This window comes from Lissotriton helveticus, chromosome 11 (genome assembly GCF_964261635.1).
Source record: "Lissotriton helveticus chromosome 11, aLisHel1.1, whole genome shotgun sequence".
Taxonomy (NCBI): Eukaryota; Metazoa; Chordata; class Amphibia; order Caudata; family Salamandridae; genus Lissotriton; species Lissotriton helveticus.
Genome location: NC_136072.1, coordinates 921,311,669 through 921,334,450, shown reverse-complemented (window position 1 = coordinate 921,334,450; position 22,782 = coordinate 921,311,669). Strand labels below are relative to the sequence as shown.

Sequence of the window (22,782 nt, the reverse complement as noted above, 5' to 3'; positions counted from 1 at the left end):
CTCTTGTTGCAAAACTTTTGCAGCACAAAATTCACACAGTGCAGCACTGATGAATAATATCGTTCGGAAGAAATATAAAACTACTTTAGATATTTCAAATGGTTTCTTCTGTCAAAACATTGCACCAGAAAGCAGGTACTTGACCGCTTTCTCAATAATGGGGACACAACGACACTTCTGTCGTCTCCACCAGGGATTCAAGAACAGTCCTGGATTATTTTCAGCCAGAGTAACAGAGTTACTACAAATGTACGATGATGAGGCATTGTCTTTCTTACAGATGATGATTTGGACAGGCACTTGAACAGGGTGAACACCACAATACTTGGTTGGGTTCGCCTCAGAAGGGTATAAATTCAACTTTAAAAAGTCCAGAATTGCCCACCTCAACATCCTATTCGTGGGATACGAACTTTCAAGTGAAGGCAAAAGCCTGGTAGCAAACTTTTTAGAAAAATGTGCGCTGCTCCAAACTCCAAAAACGCTGAAAAACCTACAGTCAATTCTAGGATTCCTAAACTTCTGAAGAACTTACATTCTGAAATATGCAGAAAGGGTTAAACCTCTCTACGAACTAATCAAACCTGATTTCAAACCAACTAGTTGGACTCAAAAACACACAGAAATTTTGCGTTCAGTGCAAACAGACATGTTAGCAACAAAACACTTACAAACACACGACAATGTACGCAACCTTGTAATCCGAATCATCCCGAATCATCCCAGGAAGATGCGGATTCACATACCTAACCTTTAATGAAGGAGAAAAGGTACCAATAGCTTACAAGTCACATTTTTACACACAAGCTGAAATGAAATTCACTTCAACAGAAAAGATTCTGACAGCGGTTCAGACTGCTGTAGCAAAGGAGAGAGCACTCCTTTGCTAAACACATAAAAATCGTTATACCTGTACCTGCCTTAGAGGCTGTAACAAAGGCAAGCATTCCAAATGCAAAAGCTCTACATCCAAGATGGATACAATGGGTTAATTCTCTTGCTGGAACAGACGTTGAATACGTTTTTGACCCTTACTTGAAGACACAAGAATTTCTCCAATACGAACAAGAATGTCCTCTGCCTACTGAAATTCTACCTCTGGAACATTACGTCTGTATAATATATACAGACGGATCAGCACAGCCCGCAATTGGCAGTAAACAAGCTTATAGTGCTGCGTGCGTGATTGTTAAAGGTTGCTGGCACGATGGTAAATTCAGACCTTTGGTCACAAAAACTCAATCTCTCGAAGACTGTACAGCTCAGCGAGCTGAACTACAGGCTTTCAAGATGGCGCTGGAAAATACCGAACGCGAATTCCCCACACTCATAGTGTGCGATTCGTATAACTGCGTCAGGAATTACAATGAATATCTGCAGACCTGGGTTCAAAATGCGAAGGCAGCTGTGCAAATGGCTTCCGTAGCTACAATCAATCGTTAAAAAAAAAACGATAGACGGTGAAACCATGCTTGCTGTCAATGCCACGAGCAAAGGCAGTGGAGCCACGTTACCTCTAAATTATCCACTCGAGTATACATACATAATTGATGCAAACTCTGTTCCTTTTGCTCAAATCCCTGGAGTGGGGGATAGGGTAATTCCAAACAGGAACCGGAGAGGTGCTCTCGTTTTCGAAGCACATATGGGAGAGAGTCTGATACATCAAGGGATCTCTAAGTCGCTACTAGAATTAGAAGAAATGTACTGGCGGCTAGGGATGAAAGCTCATGTATACTAATTCGGAAATAATTGCGATGACTGTGCTTTGAACACCACCAGATTCCGGACTACAACGTAGCCAGCCTAGTACAGACACCACTGTTAGACAGCATAAGGCTATCTACATGCGGACGTCCGAATGGACTGATGCAGGCCCACAAATATTAAGACCAGATTAAATTTTTATGCGTCCTCAGCGCTCAGCTGACGCGCAAACTGTTATAAAAGATTTGCGAGTCTTTATCGGCACATACGCAATCGGCATGCTACATTCTGACCAGGGTCCTGCGTTTAGCTCTAGGGCTTACAAAGGAGGCCATGGCCCGCTTGGGCGTTGCATTGCAATTTTCGAGACCATTCCATCCTGAGGGAAATTCGGCTGTGGAGAGAAAAAACTGTGACATAAAGCAATCTATAACAGCTAGGGTATTAATTTCGGGTGATGGGTGGGTCAAACATCTAATAAATGTCCAACGTAGTCTTAATAACCTGCCAAGAAATTCTCTGGGTGGAATCACTCCATATGAAATACTTTTTGGTACTAGAATGTTGGTTGAAGATCTCGATCGTCACACTTCAGTAGTGGAACAAAAACCCTTTGATATCAAAGACCGTTTGGCTGTTTTACAGGACTTACATGAAACAAGAAGAAGTCTAGGCAATACCAGCGAAAAACAAACGACCACTGAAGAAAAAACACCTGTCCCAGCAAGACCTGTCTGGATTCGAAAGGTTGGGGATCTGGTCAGGGAGAAAATAACCAACAAGAAGGAATTTGGGCCTTCTTACAGAAACCCAGTACCTGTACTAGCAATCCACAGATCAAGAACAGCACTACTGCTACCCTTTGCTGGAAAAAAGGAGAACCGGTCTGTTTTAATTGACCCGGTAAAACCACACCATGTGGCCGATAATAAGTATTAGGCCCAGTGGACTACCAAGATGTAGCAGACAACCAAATCTTGCTACTATCCAAGAGGTTCAAACTGAAAGACTCCTCACCTTTGAAGATTCTAAAGTGGGAAAAGAAGGTCTATGCAATAAAGCCCTGGAACTTGTGCCTCTTGAAACCCAAATAACAGTTTGTCAAGAAACTCCAGTCTACCATGATGTAGCATCTGACTATACAAACATGTCAAGGGAAAAAAACAGCTCCAGCAATCCCAAATAATCCGGATGCAATACCAACTATTAACAGAACTGCTTCTGGCTATTTTATAAACTTCGATAACTTTTCTGAGGATCCCAGTGAACCTGAAACTACGCCAGCAAACAAATCTTTCAAGGAAAAAGTAAAGGAACTTGGTCAAGAGCTTACAAATACATATCTGCTTTCACCTTGGGTTGAACTTTGGATTGTGTTAGGTGTACTTTATCTCCTGCTATGGCTCATTCTTGCGTTAAGTTTGGGAAAGCTGATAGATGGAAAGCACATTAAAATGGACACAGCAAGTAAGAACATCAACTTGCTCCTAAAGCCACACAAATCATCTCATTGTGAACAACGAGACCTGTCATCAGTGAACATCACAGCGGTACCACTACCTGGTGGAATAGCATGGGATACAACTGATTATAACATTTATGGCCCTGTTGAGCTACTAAAGATTCCTCATCAATTTAAGGTTTGCTTGAGTGATTTTGAATCACTTAGCACTTTTTCTGATGATTGGGACTTTGAGACTGTTAATAACATGATGGCAGACTTAGAAATGTCAGCAAAATTTACAAAACATGAATACCTAGAAGGTTCAGCAAATTATGAAGAAATGTATTGTTTTAATCATTTTGGCCATCATTACTTGCATAAATCTGCAAACCCTAGAAATGTTTTAACTTATAATCAATGGGGACATTGTCCAACTCCTCCAAAAGGTAGTTCTAAAACGTTTCTTAGAAAATTTCCATATTTTAAAGGTTTTAATGTTACAAACCCGGAAAGTTTTTACTTTAAAAATATGAATAAGACCGGCATGAAAAGTATGTTGACAAAGACAACAAATTTATTCTGCAACCTTTTATGCTCAATTTTCCACCTTAGGTTTTGAATTTTGGAAAGACCACATTGAGAGAAAACTGTTTGGGGCAAAAAAGACTGGCAGGTACAAGGTTTAGAGGCATTGTTCAGAGCCTGCATCATCCCAGAACAAATGATGTTCCTAAATGACACTGTTCAACAGACATCTTGTCTTGGCATTGCTAAGATAAAAGATTTAAACAAACCGTCCATACCTACGCCCACACCTGATAGTAATTTATCTTCAGATGAGGAGGTAGACGTAAATTATATTTTACAACAGAACAGAACAAATCCTGAATGGAAAAAAATGGTTAATCTGGCCCACAGACACGAATAACTGTCAAGATAGATTTTTGAACAAGACACAAGGGTTCACAGTAACTCGGCCAGATCCTAGATATATCCAAAGACAACATCCAGGGATAATAACAACTTATAGTGTAGGAAAACTATGCCTTGAATGGCTACAGAAATCCACACACAGAAATAAAACAACACTTATCTTTGCTTAAAGATGGCGTTGATTTACGAGAATTCTTAATGGGACCTCGTAATCGACATCATAAACGTTTCATATTCGCCGGTATATACGCTGCTTACAATGTAGCTTGGAAAGTCACACAAATGGAAAAAGCTGAAAGAATACGAGAAATTGATCGTATTAATTTGGAGAAATCACTCTCTGTAGTTGACAACGGGTTAACAACTCTGTCGTCCAGAATTTATTCTTAGGACAGCATTGTATCATCTGCCATAGACATAATGGAACAAGATTTGCTAATGTTACAACATGGCCAGTCTCAATTACGTTCCATAATGCTATTAGGCTGGACGTTGCAAAACTGCACAATTGACCTTCTTAATGAAGTAGTCGAACTTTCATCTATTGTGGTAGACGATTTATTTGCCAGCCTTGATGACTTAATGTTTTCTCCTAACACCGAGAATAACTTTTCAAATTAGCACATAGCGTCCTTTCAAACTCTGAAATTTGACCATCGCTTTTTTCAAAAACGAAAGCTTCTAACTTGGGAACTGTATTTTTTCTACGATTAGATTTGACTTTTTGCCAAACTTTGAACTCTGGCACAAAAGTAATCTGCTTAAAGTAGAACTATTCTTAGAGAACAAGAATTCTTGGAACCCTTCCTAGAAACAATATTAGCGCAATCCAAAAACCAAAACAGTTTGTATATTCTGCTATGGGATGGTCTAGACAATTTCTTTTTCTGTAACTAATAGCCATTTCATAAATGTGAATTTCGTGATTCATTCAGTTAGCATTTCCAATATCATATCATATGCTTACAATGAAGGCATTTCCTTTAAATGTGTACTGTACAAAAATGCTCATTTTTTCGTGTGCAACCATTTCAAATGCATTTTATATGATTTTTTGGGGGTTGTAATCACATGCTCTAGATTGTTTTAGTATTTACTATTAGATGAACATAATAGCGTGGAGTGGGTGTTATGTATTATTTTAGGACTCTATTGTAAGTTTCCCGATTCATGCCCTTATATAGGTATAAATCACCATATCCTTATATAGGCATAGAAATCATAACCATATTTAGGCATAGCTCATGCAGTCCAAATACGGCAGGGCTACTTCCACTAGTTCCGAAAATCCACAACTATTTCTTGGAAAAACCCACCTTCAGCAGTAAGGGACTTCCCCTTGCTTGAGTATTGATTTATCCAAGAACTCATTAAGTTTTCATTTTGTCTGAACTTCTCGGCCGCTTCCATCGCTTTAAACTTTAGGGCATTTTTTTGCTGCGCCTTTCTTCTGCCTTTTTTCTCTCCTCCTTTAGCCACAAGTGTGGGTATAGCCACTGTTGGAGATTTTAAGAGCTCTCTTACCGAATCTCTCACCGAGTCCGGTTTAGCTTGTTTACCCCTAGCTCTTGCCGCCATGTCTGCCCGCGGGGTGAAGAGACAACAGGGGGTGGGCAGAAGGACTGGATGAAAGGAAGCAAGGTATGGAAGCTGTATGCAGACTGCACGGCCCTACTCGGGTTATGCCACTAGATGGAAATGGGTAGCTATCCCCATCAAAGAAATGAGCAGCTGAGAGCAGTGGAACTCAATTAGGCAAGAGCACAGCAGCTTAAAGTGAAAGAAAATTTTCTGTCTTGCGACTAGACCTTCGTTGCTGAGCCGCAATACAATCTGGAGCTAGCAGTCCATCTAGTAATATAGCCGTCCCCCAATTAAGAGCCACTCCAGAGGCCTAATTCAAGGTCACGTGTCTCTTACAAATTGGCGTACTTTCCACTTTCCAGACCCTCTGCCGATGGCGTCTATGGCCAGTGTCAAATGCCAAATGTCCCAGTACAATCTAATAAGGCCGGGATTCAGGCCGGTAGACTCCGTGCAACAATCAGGCCCCAACAGAACCAAAGGCTGACACAGGCTCCAACATCAGAGACTTCTCACATAGATGGGACGCACCAGTGGGGCCTCAGTGCCCGCTGTTCAGCACTGCGACGTCCGAAAGAGAGAAAGGGATCAGCCCGCCTGGGCGCTCATCTCAGCCCCGCCGGTTTCTGCCTCGAACTCCGGGATCACGCCATCCACGCAAACTTGGTGGTCTTTGGCAACCCAGCGGTCTCGTCAGATCGATGCCTTTATGAAATTGCTACAACGCAGAACATCCGAGCGCGAGCAAGGTTCTGCCTTCGGGGGGGGCCTCGGGGTGTATTTTGGGCATCTACCCCCTCGTTTTCAGACAGGGCGAGGGAACGGAGAAACAACCAGGGAAACAGCCAGGAGCATCGGCAGCGGCATCAGTGTTGCGCGGCTTCAGGGGGCGGAGCTTGACAAAACAGGAAGCGCTTCCGGCGACGTGCGTAGGTTCCCGTCAGCCGCATCCTCCCTTCAACAGAAAGTAAGTATCCTTGAGGAGGAGGACTTGGAAGAAGAGGATGAGGATGCGGAGCCACTATCCGAACTTTCGGCAGAATTGAGCTTTTTGGCTGTTGGTGATAATGGTGAGGGGAAGGGACGTGGCAAGGCGGATAAGGTGGACAACACTGGTAAGACTACAATTGAGTCAATTGAGTCCCAAACAGTATCCCCTTTTTAGGTCGAGCTGGCGTTGGAGCGCGAAGCGCTCCCGCCAGCGAGACTATAGTCACCTTCCTCCCTGTCAAGGGAGTAACAGCTGTGAACGAGCCCGATACAGACCTGGGCACGAGCCGACCCAGGTCTGTGAACGCGCTTCAAGGTTGAGCAGCTTGTGCACGTTTGTTGGACGTCAGGCGCCGCAAGCGCTGCCAGACCAATTATCCCAGCATGAAACTCTACTTCCTGAGCCACAAGACCAATTATCCCAGCAGGAGTCTCCACTTCCTCAGGTGCCGCAACAATTATCACAGCATGAGACCCACTTATCACAGCATGTCAACAGCCGGCCCAGGCTGCTGGAGCACTCAACTATAATTAATGTGCAGTTGAGTGCTCCAGCAGCTGGGGCGGCTCTCTGCATGCTGTGATAATTATCACTTTGGGGCCTCATGCTGTGATAATTATCACTTTGGGGCCTCATGCTGTGATAATTAGGGCGGCATGCTCTATTTGCAGCACTGAACATTTTCAAAGAAGGCATTGGAGACACTCACCCTCACTAACCCTCACGCCCTCACTCGCCCTCACACCCCCTGACCCCTCACACACCTCCTCACCCTCACACCCCCTCACCCTCACACCCCCTCACCCTCACACCCCCTCACTCTCACACACCCTCACACACCCTCACACACCCTCACTCACCCTCACACACCCTCAAACACCCTCTCACCCTCACACCCCCTCACACCCTCACACCCCCTCACCTTCACACCCCCTCACCCTCTCACCCCCTCACCCTCACACCCCCTCACCCTCACACTACCTCACCCTCACCCCCCCTCACACCCCTCACCCTCACACCCCTCACCCTCACACCCCCTCACCCTCACACACTCTCACCCTCACACACTCACCCTCACACACTCTCACCCTCATACCCCTCACATACCCTCACTCACCCTCACACACCCTCACTCACCCTCACACACCCTCACTCACCCTCACACACCCTCACTCACCCTCACACACCCTCACACACCCTCACACCCTCACCCTCACACCCCCTCACCCTCACACCCCCTCACCCTCACACCCCCTCACCCTCACACCCCCTCACCCTCTCACCCTCACACCCCCTCACCCTCACACACCCTCACCCTCACCCCCCTCACTCACCCTCACACACACACTCACACACACACCCTCACATACCCTTACCAGCATAGCATAACAAAACATAGCATAGCATAACGAAACACAGCATAGCATAGCATAACAAACAAAAGCATAGGATAGCAAAAGCACAGCATAACAAAACAAAGCATAGGATAGCAAAACACAACAAAACATAGCATAGCAAAACACAACAAAGCATAGCATAACAAAACACAACAAAACACCATAGCATAACAAAACAAAGCATAGCAAAACAAAGCATATCATAGTAAAACAACAAAACATAGCATAACATAGCAGAACAAAACATAGCAGAACAAAACATAGCATAACAAATCATAGCATAACAAATCATAGCATAACAAAACATAGCATAACAAAACATAGCATAACAAAACATAGCATAACACAGCAAAACATAGAATAGCATAACAAAACAAACCATAGCATAACAAAGAATAGCAAAACAAAACATAGCATAGTAAAACAAAACAAACCATAGCATAACATAACAAAGAATAGCAAAACAAAACATAGCATAGTGAAACAAAACAAAACATAGCATAACATAACACGACAAAACAGCAGAACAAAACAGCAGAACATAACAAAACATAGCAAAACCAAGCATAGGATAGCAAAACAAAACATAGCATAGCAAAACATAGCATAGCATAGTAAAACAACAAAACATAGCAGAACAAAACATAGCATAACAAAACTTAGCATAACAAAACATAGCATAACAAAACATAGCATAACAAAACAGCATAACAAAACATAGCATAACAAATCATAGCATAACAAAACATAGCATAACAAAACATAGCATAACAAAACAGCAGAACATAACAAAACATAGCATAACACAGCAAAACATAGAATAGCATAACAAAACAAACCATAGAATAGCATAACAAAACAAACCATAACATAACAAAGAATAGCAAAACAAAACATAGCATAGTAAAACAAAAAAAACCATAGCATAACATAACACAACAAAACAGCAGAACAAAACAGCAGAACATAACAAAACATAGCAAAACAAAGCATAGGATAGCATAGCAAAACATAGCATAACATAACTTAAAACAAAACATAGCATAGCAAAACATAGAATAGCATAGCATAGCAAAACATAGAATAGCATAACAACACAACAAAACAGCAGAACAAAACAGCAGAACATAACAAAACATAGCAAAACAAAGCATAGCATAGCAAAACATAGCATATCATAGTAAAACAACAAAACATAGCATAACAAAACACAGCAAAGCATAGGATAGCAAAACACAGCAAAGCATAGGATAGCAAAACACAGCAAAGCATAGGATAGCAAAACACAGCAAAGCATAGGATAGCAAAACACAGCAAAGCATAGGATAGCAAAACACAGCAAAGCGTAGGATAGCAAAACACAGCAAAGCATAGGATAGCAAAACACAGCATAACATAGCGCAACATAGCGCATAACATAGCGCATAACATAGCGCAACATAGCGCATAACATAGCGCATATAATTAGCGCATAACATAGCGCAACATAGCGCAACATAGCATAACATAGCGCGCAACATAGCGCATAACATAGCGCAACATAGCGCATAACATAGCGCATAGCGCATAACATAGCGCAACATAGCGCATAACATAGCGCATAGCGCATAACATAGCGCATAGTGCATAACATAGCGCAACACATAGCGCATAGCGCATAACATAGCGCCTAACTTAGCGCATAACATAGCGCATAACATAGCACATAGCATAGCGCATAACATAGCATAGCGCATAGCATAGCGCATAACATAGCGCATAGCATAGCGCATAACATAGCGCATAGCGCATAACATAGCGCATAACATAGCGCAGAGCATAGCATAGCGCATAGCATAGCGCATAACATAGCGCATAGCATAGCGCATAACATAGCGCATAACATAGCGCATAGCGCATAACATAGCGCATAACATAGCGCATAGCACATAGCATAGCGCATAGCACAGTGCATAACATAGCGCATAACATAGCGCATAGCATAGCGCATAGCGCATAACATAGCGCATAGCGCATAACATAGCGCATAGCATAGCGCATAACATAGCGCATAACATAGCGCATATCGCATAACATAGCATATAGCGCATAACATAGCGCATAGCATAGCGCATAGCATAGCGCATAGCATAGCATAGCGCATAACATAGTGCATAGCATAGCGTAGCGCATAGCATAGCGCATAACATAGCGCATAGCATAGCATAGCGCAACATAGCGCATAACATAGCGCATAACATAGCGCATAGCGCATAACCTAACCTAACCAAGCATAGCGCATAACCTAACCTAACCAAGCATAGCGCACAACCTAACCTAGCCAAGCATAGCGCATAACCTAGCCTAACCAAGCATAACGCATAACCTAACCAAGCATAGCGCAGAACCTAACCTAACCAAGCATAGCGCATAACCTAACCAAGCATAGAGCATAACCTAACCATAGCGCATAACATAGCGCATAGCGCATAACATAGCGCATAGCATAGCGCATAGCACATAGCATAGCGCATAACATAGCCCATAGCGCATAGCATAGCGCATAGCATAGCGCATAACATAGCGCATAACATAGCGCATAACATAGCGCATAGCATAGCGCATAGCATAGCGCATAACATAGCGCATAGCATAGCGCATACCATAGCACATAACATAGCGCATAACATAGCGCATAGCGCATAACATAGCGCATAACATAGCGCATAGCATAGCGCAACATAGTGCATAACATAGCGCATAACATAGCGCATAGCGCATAACCTAACCTAACCAAGCATAGCGCATAACCTAACCTAACCAAGCATAGCGCACAACCTAACCTAACCAAGCATAGCGCACAACCTAACCTAACCAAGCATAGCGCATAACCTAACCTAACCAAGCATAGCGCATAACCTATCCTAACCAAGCATAGCGCAGAACCTAACCTAACCAAGCATAGCGCATAACCTAACCAAGCATAGAGCATAACCTAACCATAGCGCATAACATAGCGCATAGCGCATAACATAGCGCATAGCACATAGCATAGCGCATAGCACATAGCATAGCGCATAACATAGCGCATAGCATAGCGCATAACATAGCGCATAGCATAGCGCATAACATAGCGCATAGCATAGCGCATAGCATAGCGCATAGCATAGCGCATAACATAGCGCATAGCATAGCGCATAACATAGCGCATAGCGCATAACATAGCGTATAGCGCATAACATAGCGCATAACATAGCGCATAACATAGCGCATAGCATAGCGCATAACATAGCGCATAGCATAGCGCATAGCATAGCGCATAGCATAGCGCATAACATAGCGCATAACATAGCACATAGCATAGCGCATAACATAGCGCATAGCATAGCGCATACCATAGCACATAACATAGCGCATAACATAGCGCATAGCGCATAACATAGCGCATAGCGCATAACATAGCGCATAGCGCATAACATAGCGCATAGCATAGCGCATAGCGCATAACATAGCGCATAACATCGCATATCGCATAACATAGCGTATAGCGCATAACATAGCGCATAACATAGCGCATATCGCATAACATAGCGCATAGCATAGCGCATAACTTAGCGCATAACATAGCGCATAACATAGCGCATAACATAGCGCATAGCATAGCGCATAGCATAGCGCATAACATAGCGCATAACATAACGCATAGCGCATAACATAGCGCATAGCGCATAACATAGCGCATAACATAGCGCATAGCATAGCGCAACATAGCGCATAACATAGCGCATAACATAGCGTATAGCGCATAACATCGCGTATAGCGCATAACATAGCGCATAGCGCATAACATAGCGCATAGCGCATAACATAGCGCATAGCGCATAACATAGCGCATAGCGCATACCATAGCGCATAACATAGCGCATAACATAGCGCATAGCACATAACATAGCGCATAGCATAGCGCATAGCACATAACATAGCGCATAGCGCATAGCATAGCGCATAACATAGCGCATAGCATAGCGCATAACATAGCGCATAACATAGTGCATAACATAGTGCATAGAGCATAGCGCATAACATAGCGCATAACATAGCGCATAGCATAACACATAACATAACGCATAACATAACGCATAGCGCATAACATAGCGCATAACATAGCGCATAACATAGCGCATAACAACGCATAGCGCATAGCATAGCGCATAGCATAGCGCATAACATAGCGCATAACATAGCGCATAACATAGCGCATATCGCATAACATAGCGCATAACATAGCGCATAGCGCATAACATAGCGCATAACATAGCGCATAACATAGCGCATAACATAGCACATAACATAGCGCATAACATAGCGCATAGCGCATAACATAGAGCATAACATAGCGCATAGCATAGCGCATAACATAGCGCATAACATAGCGCAACATAGCGCATAGCGCATAACATAGCGCATAACATAGCGCATAACATAGCGCATAGCGCATAACATAGCGCATAACATAGCGCATAGCGCATAACATAGCGCATAACATAGCGCATAGCGCATAACATAGCGCATAACATAGCGCATAGCGCATAACCTAACCTAACCAAGCATAGCGCATAACCTAACCTAACCAAGCATAGCGCACAACCTAACCTAACCAAGCATAGTGCATAACCTAACCTAACCAAGCATAGCGCATAACCTAACCAAGCATAGCGCATAACCTAACCAAGCATAGCGCATAACCTAACCTAACCAAGCATAGCGCATAACCTAACCTAACCAAGCATAGCGCATAACCTAACCAAGCATAGCGCATAACCTAACCTAACCAAGCATAGCGCATAACCTAACCTAACCAAGCATAGCGCATAACCTAACCAAGCATAGAGCATAACCTAACCAAGCATAGAGCATAACCTAACCAAGCATAGAGCATAGCCTAACCAAGCATAGAGCATAGCCTAACCAAGCATAGAGCATAGCATAACCAAGCATAGAGCATAGCATAACCAAGCATAGAGCATAGCCTAACCAAGCATAGCATAGCCTAACCAAGCATAGAGCATAGCCTAACCAAGCATAGAGCATAGCCTAACCAAGCATAGAGCATAGCATAACCAAGCATAGAGCATAGCCTAACCAAGCATAGCATAGCCTAACCAAGCATAACATAGCCTAACCAAGCATAGCATAGCTTAACAAAACACAACAAAACATAGCATAGCTTAACAAAACACAACAAAACATAGCATAACAAAACAAAACAAAACATAGCATAACAAAACAAAACATATCATAGCCTAGCAAAACATAGCATAGCATACCAAACACAACAAAACATAGCATAGCATAACATAACATAGCGCAACACATAGCGCATAGCGCATAACATAGCGCCTAACTTAGCGCATAACATAGCGCATAACATAGCACATAGCATAGCGCATAACATAGCGCATAACATAGCATAGCGCATAGCATAGCGCATAACATAGCGCATAGCATAGCGCATAACATAGCGCATAGCGCATAACATAGCGCATAACATAGCGCAGAGCATAGCATAGCGCATAGCATAGCGCATAACATAGCGCATAGCATAGCGCATAACATAGCGCATAACATAGCGCATAGCGCATAACATAGCGCATAACATAGCGCATAGCACATAGCATAGCGCATAGCACAGTGCATAACATAGCGCATAACATAGCGCATAGCATAGCGCATAGCATAGCGCATAGCGCATAACATAGCGCATAGCGCATAACATAGCGCATAGCATAGCGCATAACATAGCGCATAACATAGCGCATATCGCATAACATAGCATATAGCGCATAACATAGCGCATAGCATAGCGCATAGCATAGCGCATAGCATAGCATAGCGCATAACATAGTGCATAGCATAGCGTAGCGCATAGCATAGCGCATAACATAGCGCATAGCGCATAACATAGCGCATAGCATAGCATAGCGCAACATAGCGCATAACATAGCGCATAACATAGCGCATAGCGCATAACCTAACCTAACCAAGCATAGCGCATAACCTAACCTAACCAAGCATAGCGCACAACCTAACCTAGCCAAGCATAGCGCATAACCTAGCCTAACCAAGCATAGCGCATAACCTAACCAAGCATAGAGCATAACCTAACCAAGCATAGAGCATAACCTAACCAAGCATAGAGCATAGCCTAACCAAGCATAGAGCATAGCCTAACCAAGCATAGAGCATAGCATAACCAAGCATAGAGCATAGCATAACCAAGCATAGAGCATAGCCTAACCAAGCATAGCATAGCCTAACCAAGCATAGAGCATAGCCTAACCAAGCATAGAGCATAGCCTAACCAAGCATAGAGCATAGCATAACCAAGCATAGAGCATAGCCTAACCAAGCATAGCATAGCCTAACCAAGCATAACATAGCCTAACCAAGCATAGCATAGCTTAACAAAACACAACAAAACATAGCATAGCTTAACAAAACACAACAAAACATAGCATAACAAAACAAAACATAGCATAACAAAACAAAACATATCATAGCCTAGCAAAACATAGCATAGCATACCAAACACAACAAAACATAGCATAGCATAACAAAACATAGCAAAACAAAGCATAACACACACCACACACACACAACCACGCACACACAACCACACACAACCACACACAACTATCTATCTATCGCCCTCACTCTATCTATCGCCCTCACTCTATCTATCGCCCTCACTCTATCTATCGCCCTCACTCTATCTATCGCCCTCACTCTATCTATCTATCGCCCTCACTCTATCTATCTATCTATCGCCCTAACTCTATCTATCTATCGCCCTAACTCTATCTATCTATCGCCCTAACTCTATCTATCTATCGCCCTAACTCTATCTATCTATCGCCCTCACTCTATCTATCTAATCGCCCTCACTCTATCTATCAATCTATCGGCCTCACTCTATCTATCGCCCTCACTCTATCTATCGCCCTCACTCTATCTATCGCCCTCACTCTATCTATCGCCCTCACTCTATCTATCGCCCTCACTCTATCTATCGCCCTCACTCTATCTATCTATCGCCCTCACTCTATCTATCGCCCTCACTCTATCTATCTATCGCCCTCACTTTATCTATCTATCGCCCTAACTCTATCTATCTATCGCCCTAACTCTATCTATCTATCGCCCTAACTCTATCTATCTAATCGCCCTCAATCTATCAATCTATCGCCCAGCACATAGCATAGCGCATAACATAGCGCATAGCATAGCGCATAACATAGCGCATAACATAGCGCATAACATAGCGCATAACATAGCGCATAACATAGCGCATAACATAGCGCATAGCATAGCGCATAACATAGCGCATAGCATAGCGCATAACATAGCGCATATCGCATAACATAGCGTATAGCGCATAGCATAGCGCATAGCATAGCGCATAGCATAGCGCATAGCATAGCGCATAACAGCGCATAGCATAGCACATAACATAGCGCATAGCGCATAACATAGCGCATAGCATAGCGCATACCATAGCACATAACATAGCGCATAACATAGCGCATAGCGCATAACATAGCGCATAACATAGCGCATAGCGCATAACATAGCGCATAGCGCATAACATAGCGCATAGCATAGCGCATAGCGCATAACATAGCGCATAACATATCGCATATCGCATAACATAGCGTATAGCGCATAACATAGCGCATAACATAGCGCATAGCGCATATCGCATAACATAGCGCATAGCATAGCGCATAACTTAGCGCATAGCATAGCGCATAGCATAGCGCATAACATAACGCATAGCGCATAACATAGCGCATAGCGCATAACATAGCGCATAACATAGCGCATAACATAGCGCATAGCATAGCGCATAGCATAGCGCAACATAGCGCATAACATAGCGCATAACATCGCGTATAGCGCATAACATAGCGCATAGCGCTTAACATAGCGCATAGCGCATAACATAGCGCATAGCGCATAACATAGCGCATAGCGCATAACATAGCGCATAACATAGCACATAACATAGCGCATAGCACATAACATAGCGCATAGCACATAACATAGCGCATAGCGCATAGCATAGCGCATAACATAGCGCATAGCATAGCGCATAGCATAGCGCATAGCATAGCGCATAACATAGCGCATAGCATAGCGCATAACATAGCGCATAGCATAGCGCATAACATAGCGCATAACATAGTGCATAACATAACGCATAGCGCATAACATAGCGCATAACATAGCGCATAACATAGCGCATAACATAGCGCATAACAACGCATAGCGCATAGCATAGCGCATAGCATAGCGCATAACATAGCGCATAACATAGCGCATAGCGCATAACATAGCGCATAACATAGCGCATAACATAGCGCATAACATAGCGCATAACATAGCGCATAACATAGCGCATAGCGCATAACATAGCGCATAGCATAGCGCATAACATAGCGCATAACATAGCGCAACATAGCGCATAGCGCATAACATAGCGCATAACATAGCGCATAACATAGCGCATAGCGCATAACATAGCGCATAACATAGCGCGTAACATAGCGCATAGCGCATAACCTAACCTAACCAAGCATAGCGCATAACCTAACCTAACCAAGCATAGCGCACAACCTAACCTAACCAAGCATAGTGCATAACCTAACCTAACCTAACCAAGCATAGCGCATAACCTAACCTAACCAAGCATAGCGCATAACCTAACCAAGCATAGCGCATAACCTAACCTAACCAAGCATAGCGCATAACCTAACCTAACCAAGCATAGCGCATAACCTAACCAAGCATAGAGCATAACCTAACCAAGCATAGAGCATAACCTAACCAAGCATAGAGCATAGCCTAACCAAGCATAGAGCATAGCCTAACCAAGCATAGAGCATAGCCTAACCAAGCATAGAGCATAGCCTAACCAAGCATAGAGCATAGCATAACCAAGCATAGAGCATAGCCTAACCAAGCATAGCATAGCCTAACCAAGCATAACATAGCCTAACCAAGCATAGCATAGCTTAACAAAACACAACAAAACATAGCATAGCTTAACAAAACACAACAAAACATAGCATAACAAAACAAAACAAAACATAGCATAACAAAACAAAACATATCATAGCCTAGCAAAACATAGCATAGCATACCAAACACAACAAAACATAGCATAGCATAACAAAACATAGCAAAACAAAGCATAACACACACCACACACACACAACCACGCACACACAACCACACACAACCACACACAACTATCTATCTATCTATCGCCCTCACTCTATCTATCGCCCTCACTCTATCTATGGCCCTCACTCTATCTACCTATCGCCCTCACTCTATCTACCTATCGCCCTCACTCTATCTACCTATCGCCCTAACTCTATCTATCTATCGCCCTAACTCTATCTATCTATCGCCCTAACTCTATCTATCTATCGCCCTAACTCTATCTATCGCCCTAACTCTATCTATCTATCGCCCTAACTCTATCTATCTGTCGCCCTAACTCTATCTATCTATCGCCCTCACTCTATCAATCTATCGCCCTCACTCTATCTATCGCCCTCACTCTATCGCCCTCACTCTATCTATCGCCCTCAATCTATCAATCTATCGCCCTCACTCTATCTATCGCCCTCACTCTATCTATCGCCCTCACTCTATCTATCGCCCTCACTCTATCTATCGCCCTCACTCTATCTATCGCCCTCACTCTATCTATCGCCCTCACTCTATCTATCGCCCTCACTCTATCTATCGCCCTCACTCTATCTATCTATCGCCCTCACTCTATCTATCGCCCTAACTCTATCTATCTATCGCCCTAACTCTATCTATCTATCGCCCTAACTCTATCTATCTATCGCCCTCACTCTATCTATCTAATCGCCCTCAATCTATCAATCTATCGCCCTCACTCTATCTATCGCCCTCACTCTATCTATGGCCCTCACTCTATCTACCTATCGCCCTCACTCTATCTACCTATCGCCCTCACTCTATCTACCTATCGCCCTAACTCTATCTATCTATCGCCCTAACTCTATCTATCTATCGCCCTAACTCTATCTATCTATCGCCCTAACTCTATCTATCTAATCGCCCTCACTCTATCTATCTAATCGCCCTCACTCTATCTATCGCCCTCACTCTATCTATCAATCTATCAATCTATCGGCCTCACTATCTATCGGCCTCACTCTATCTATCGGCCTCACTCTATCTATCGGCCTCACTCTATCTATCGCCCTCACTCTATCTATCGCCCTCACTCTATCTATCTATCGCCCTCACTCTATCTATCTATCGCCCTCACTCTATCTATCTATCGCCCTCACTCTATCTATCGCCCTCACTCTATCTATCTATCGCCCTCACTCTATCTATCTATCGCCCTAACTCTATCTATCGCCCTCCCTCTATCTATCTATCGCCCTCACTCTATCTATCTATCCCACTCACTCTATCTATCGCATCACCACAGCATCACTCAGCACCACCACAGCATCACTAAGGGGCACAACAACATCACTATGTGCTACCACAGGATCATTGAATGCCACAGCATCACTAGTCGCCACCACAACATCACTCAGCGCCACCACAGCATCAATCTGTGCAACCATTCAACAACAACTGGGTCAAATATGATCTCTCAATGTTTCAAGCTTTATTACAAATGTCACAAAAAGAGGTTAGTATTTCACTTCTGTTCTTGGATTTTCGTCACAATAAAATACACTGAACATATTCTTCACAAAAGTTATTTACAAAAGTTTAAACTATTGCCATTATAAATTACAATAACTTTTATTTAAGTATTAATTATTAAAAAAATTCAAAGCCATTGTTATTTGTAATATCAATACATCTAAGTCATGTGAATACAACACATATTGCATTACAAATGCTATAGGTGTCACAAGTTATAACTATTGGCATTGTAAATGACAAAGCTATTATTTTTGCTATTTTCAAAACCAACACATATATAAAAAATGTGTCATTTACAATACCAATAGCTCAAACTTTCCTAATGCGAGACCTTATGCATTGCAAATGCTTGTTTCAAAACCAATGCTCCAACAGGGGCCATTCACGAGTACTCCAATGCGGGAAGAATCCAGCCAAAGGGAAATGGAGTGAGAAGATTCTAGAGAGAAAGGGGGTGATAAAACCAACAACGCCAGTGGCAGAGGCAGGTTTGGAGAAAACAACAGAGGCAGAGGTAGCGGAAGTGCCGGATGCCAGTTCGCTCCCCCCATCTCATTACAATTATTACAGCTACAGGCTCCTTTAGCCCCTCCACTCCCTTGATCCAGGCTGCACTCCAGCCCCTCATTTGTTCCACATCACCGTCTCACCCTCATCATGGTCCTATCAAGATTGCAAGAGAGACTCAAGAAGATGGTGTATGCAACGTTCCAAAAGTAAATTCGATAGAGGAGATGCTTAAAACTATACTCCGCGAAATAACGGATCTTAAAATCTCCCAAGCTCACGAGATATCACAGTTGCACTCCAGGCTTACAAAAATGGAGGAGCACTTTAGAAATCTTCCCACAAGGGTCTCGGAGGCTGAAGTTCGGGTCTCTAACCTAGAAGATACTTTGATCACGATGCAGAAAGACCTCCATGCAGTAAACAGAGAAATCTCAATTGACGAAAAAGCTACAGGACTTAGAAAATTATAACAGACGGTCCAATCTACGCCTAGTGGGCATTTCCGAAGGCCTGGAAGACACGGACGTAGTGAAATGGTCAGAGTCTATATTAAAAAAGGCTATACCGGAATTGCAAGGTGACTTAACAATCACAAGAGCACACAGAGTCCCGGCACATAAACCCAATAATCTTAAATACCCTCGTACAATATTACTTAATTTTTCGGACTATAGGGTGAAAGACAAAATCCTTAATACAGCCTTTTCAAGAAGAACATTCAATACCGATGAAGCAAAAAACTTTCGGATTTTTTCGGACATGTCAGCGGCATCTGCCCACAGACGTAGGGACTTTGTTAAGATGATCGATTCTTTTAAGGCTAAGGGTGCCCAAGCTATGATCATCCAGCAGTCTAAGCTGAAGGTCCTAGCCAAAGGGAGATTCTTTATTTTTATAGATTTACAGGAAGCCCAGTCTTTTTTGGAGGGTCTCTCCGCATAGCTAGGAGCTAAATAAATAATCAAAGATCTTTTGGAGGGAGAGGGGGAAGCTCCTACGATTACTTGATCTGGGGGTGGGGGGAAATACATAACAAAAAAAAAATGTTTTTCTTTTTCTTTTTTGGGATTGTAAGTGGCGGTTGCAAGGGGTTACAGGAAGCGCACAAGGATGCAATAAAATGGCATCCACCAAGAAGAAAAAGGAACAGAGGGAGACGGAAGTGGGACACGGGGGTTTGCCTCACCTCTAGGGGGGATTTGAGGGGGGGAGGTGAAGGGGGTGTTGCAGGGGGGAAAAAGAGAGTTCATATGATAAGAAGTTATATGGTCAGTTAGAGGTACAATTACGATATGGGAGAAATTAGTGGCAAATTAGTAGCAGTATTTTGCTTTATGCTGATGCACTTTTTTTTTGCACTGAAAGGCACTTTAAGATTTAGATCGGGGGCTATATTACAAGTGCCGGTCGGAATAATGCATAAACCCATGGCAGCCTGTTTTTGTCTCATATTGGAAATTATTCCAAGGTTTAAGTTCTATGCCATTTGCATTTTAATTGCTGACTTTGCACAGAGGCCAGGTATATGAGGTTATAACTTTTTCTCTTTTTGTGATGTTTTTATATATTTGCTTGCCTCCAATTTTATATCTTAGGGTTTTGTTTATGTTGCACTTTACTCGCACTTTAACCCCATGCGCGCTGCGGGTTTTCCCGCTGTGCGCTGACTTTTGCGAAAAGCCGCGGTTTATGACGAGCTCAGCTCGTCATGAGCGTACGACAGGCGTAACTCATGACGAGCTGAGCTCGTCATGAGCGTGCAAGGGGTTAAATGCTGATTTTGTACAACTGTTTGCTGCTATACGGAATAAGGGTTTGCGTATTTTGCACAAAAGGTTGATCAAACTCCTACGATTTTTCTGTCTAAGATTGGAAACTATCGCAAGGTTTAAGTTATATGGCATCTGCACTTTAATTGCTGTTTTGCACAAAGGCCAGGAATAGGAGGATATAACTTTTTCTCTTTTAGTGATGTTTTTTTAAACTTCCTTGCCTCCAATTTTATATCTCAGGGTTCTGTATATGTTGCACTTTAGATGCTGATTTTGTACAACTGTTTGCTGCTATATGGAATGGTGGTTTGCGTATTTTGCACAAAAGGTTGCTCAAACTCTTACGATCTCTGAACTATGTGCATTTATTTTGCACATATTTCCCGGGTCTCTTCTTCAACTCTAGTCTTTGCTGTACTTTCCACACAATAAGTTTTACACTCAATATATAAATACTAATGAGAAATAAGCTGAAGTTTTTATCTTTTAATACAAATGGTTTGAACAATGCTCGTAAAAAACGCTATTGAATGCTGGCTAACACCTGCACATTCCCCCTGGCAGGAGCTGGTGATGGTGATAGGTGTAGGCTTGGCTGGGAGAAGATAACTGGGCAGACGCCCCCGGTGTGGGCATAGCAGTCGACTGCCGAAGAAATCTGTTTGCCGGCCGGGGCACTAGCCTTGGGAAGGTGGATTGCCCACCCAGACGGACGCACCGGTGGACGGGTTGGCCCTGTCGTGGGGGCGGTACGCCGCGGTGTCCAACTGAGGAGCAGGACGGCAGGAGTGCATGGCTGAGGAGCGAGGGCCTGTGTTGCTCTGGGGGGGAGTGTGGAACCGGTGAAGGGAGGTGCAGCCTGCGTTCTGCGTTGAAGTACTGATTGGGGGGGGCCCGGCCCTAATGGGGATACAGCGACAGCCAGAATTGCGTTTCAGGTAGGAACCGAAGACCTGGAGTGGTGCAGAGTGACGGGGACGAGGTTCCGGGCGCTGAGTTGAACTGGTTGTGGAGGTGCTGGACAAACACTGGGGCGCTGGGAGGCGTACTGGGAATACCGGTGACAGAAGTAGTGGATCTGGTGGACCATCTGGCTATGAAAGGCCGTGAGATGAAGCCGAAGTCAGGACAGGCGGAGGAGGTGGAGCAGGAGGAGCGTAATGACTGCACTGTGGACCCTGAGGGAACGCCGCTGGAGCAAAGGCTGAATAAACGCCTGGACAGTATCCTTGAAGCCATAACGGCAACTAAGGAATCCTTACATCAGGATATAGCACAGGTCGCTACGGGGCTGTGATTGCTACGGGCAGACCACTCCAAATTGGCAGACAGAGTGAAAGAAAATGAACTCCTGCTTCAAGACTTGAAACCGGCTGTGGTGACCGCGGAACACAAGCTGAATGATGTGCTGGCCCTCCTGGAGACCTTAGAAAAGAGGGCGGAGGATTCAGAAAGCCGGATTCGGTGCAACAATGTCCGGGTGGTAGGTCTGCCGGAAAAAACGGAGGGGGCCGACATGATCGCCTACATGGAGAACTGGTTCAAAGCGGTTGTTGCCCCGGAGGGCCTCTCCTCCTTCTTCTCCATTGAAAGGGCGCACAGGGTTCCAGCCAGGCCGCCCCAGCTGGGCCCCCCTCCTCGACCGGTGGTGGTCAAGGTCCTGCACTTTAAAGACAGGGATCTGCTAATACA

The 22,782-nt window shown here is 43.8% G+C and overlaps 1 protein-coding gene across 10 annotated transcripts in view; it reads left to right on the top strand.

Annotated features, from left to right (window-relative positions):
* Positions 1 to 22,782, top strand: part of LOC144792272 (uncharacterized) — a 328,885-nt gene that overhangs the window by 23,028 nt on the left and 283,075 nt on the right. The gene's annotated exons all lie outside the window — the stretch shown is intronic.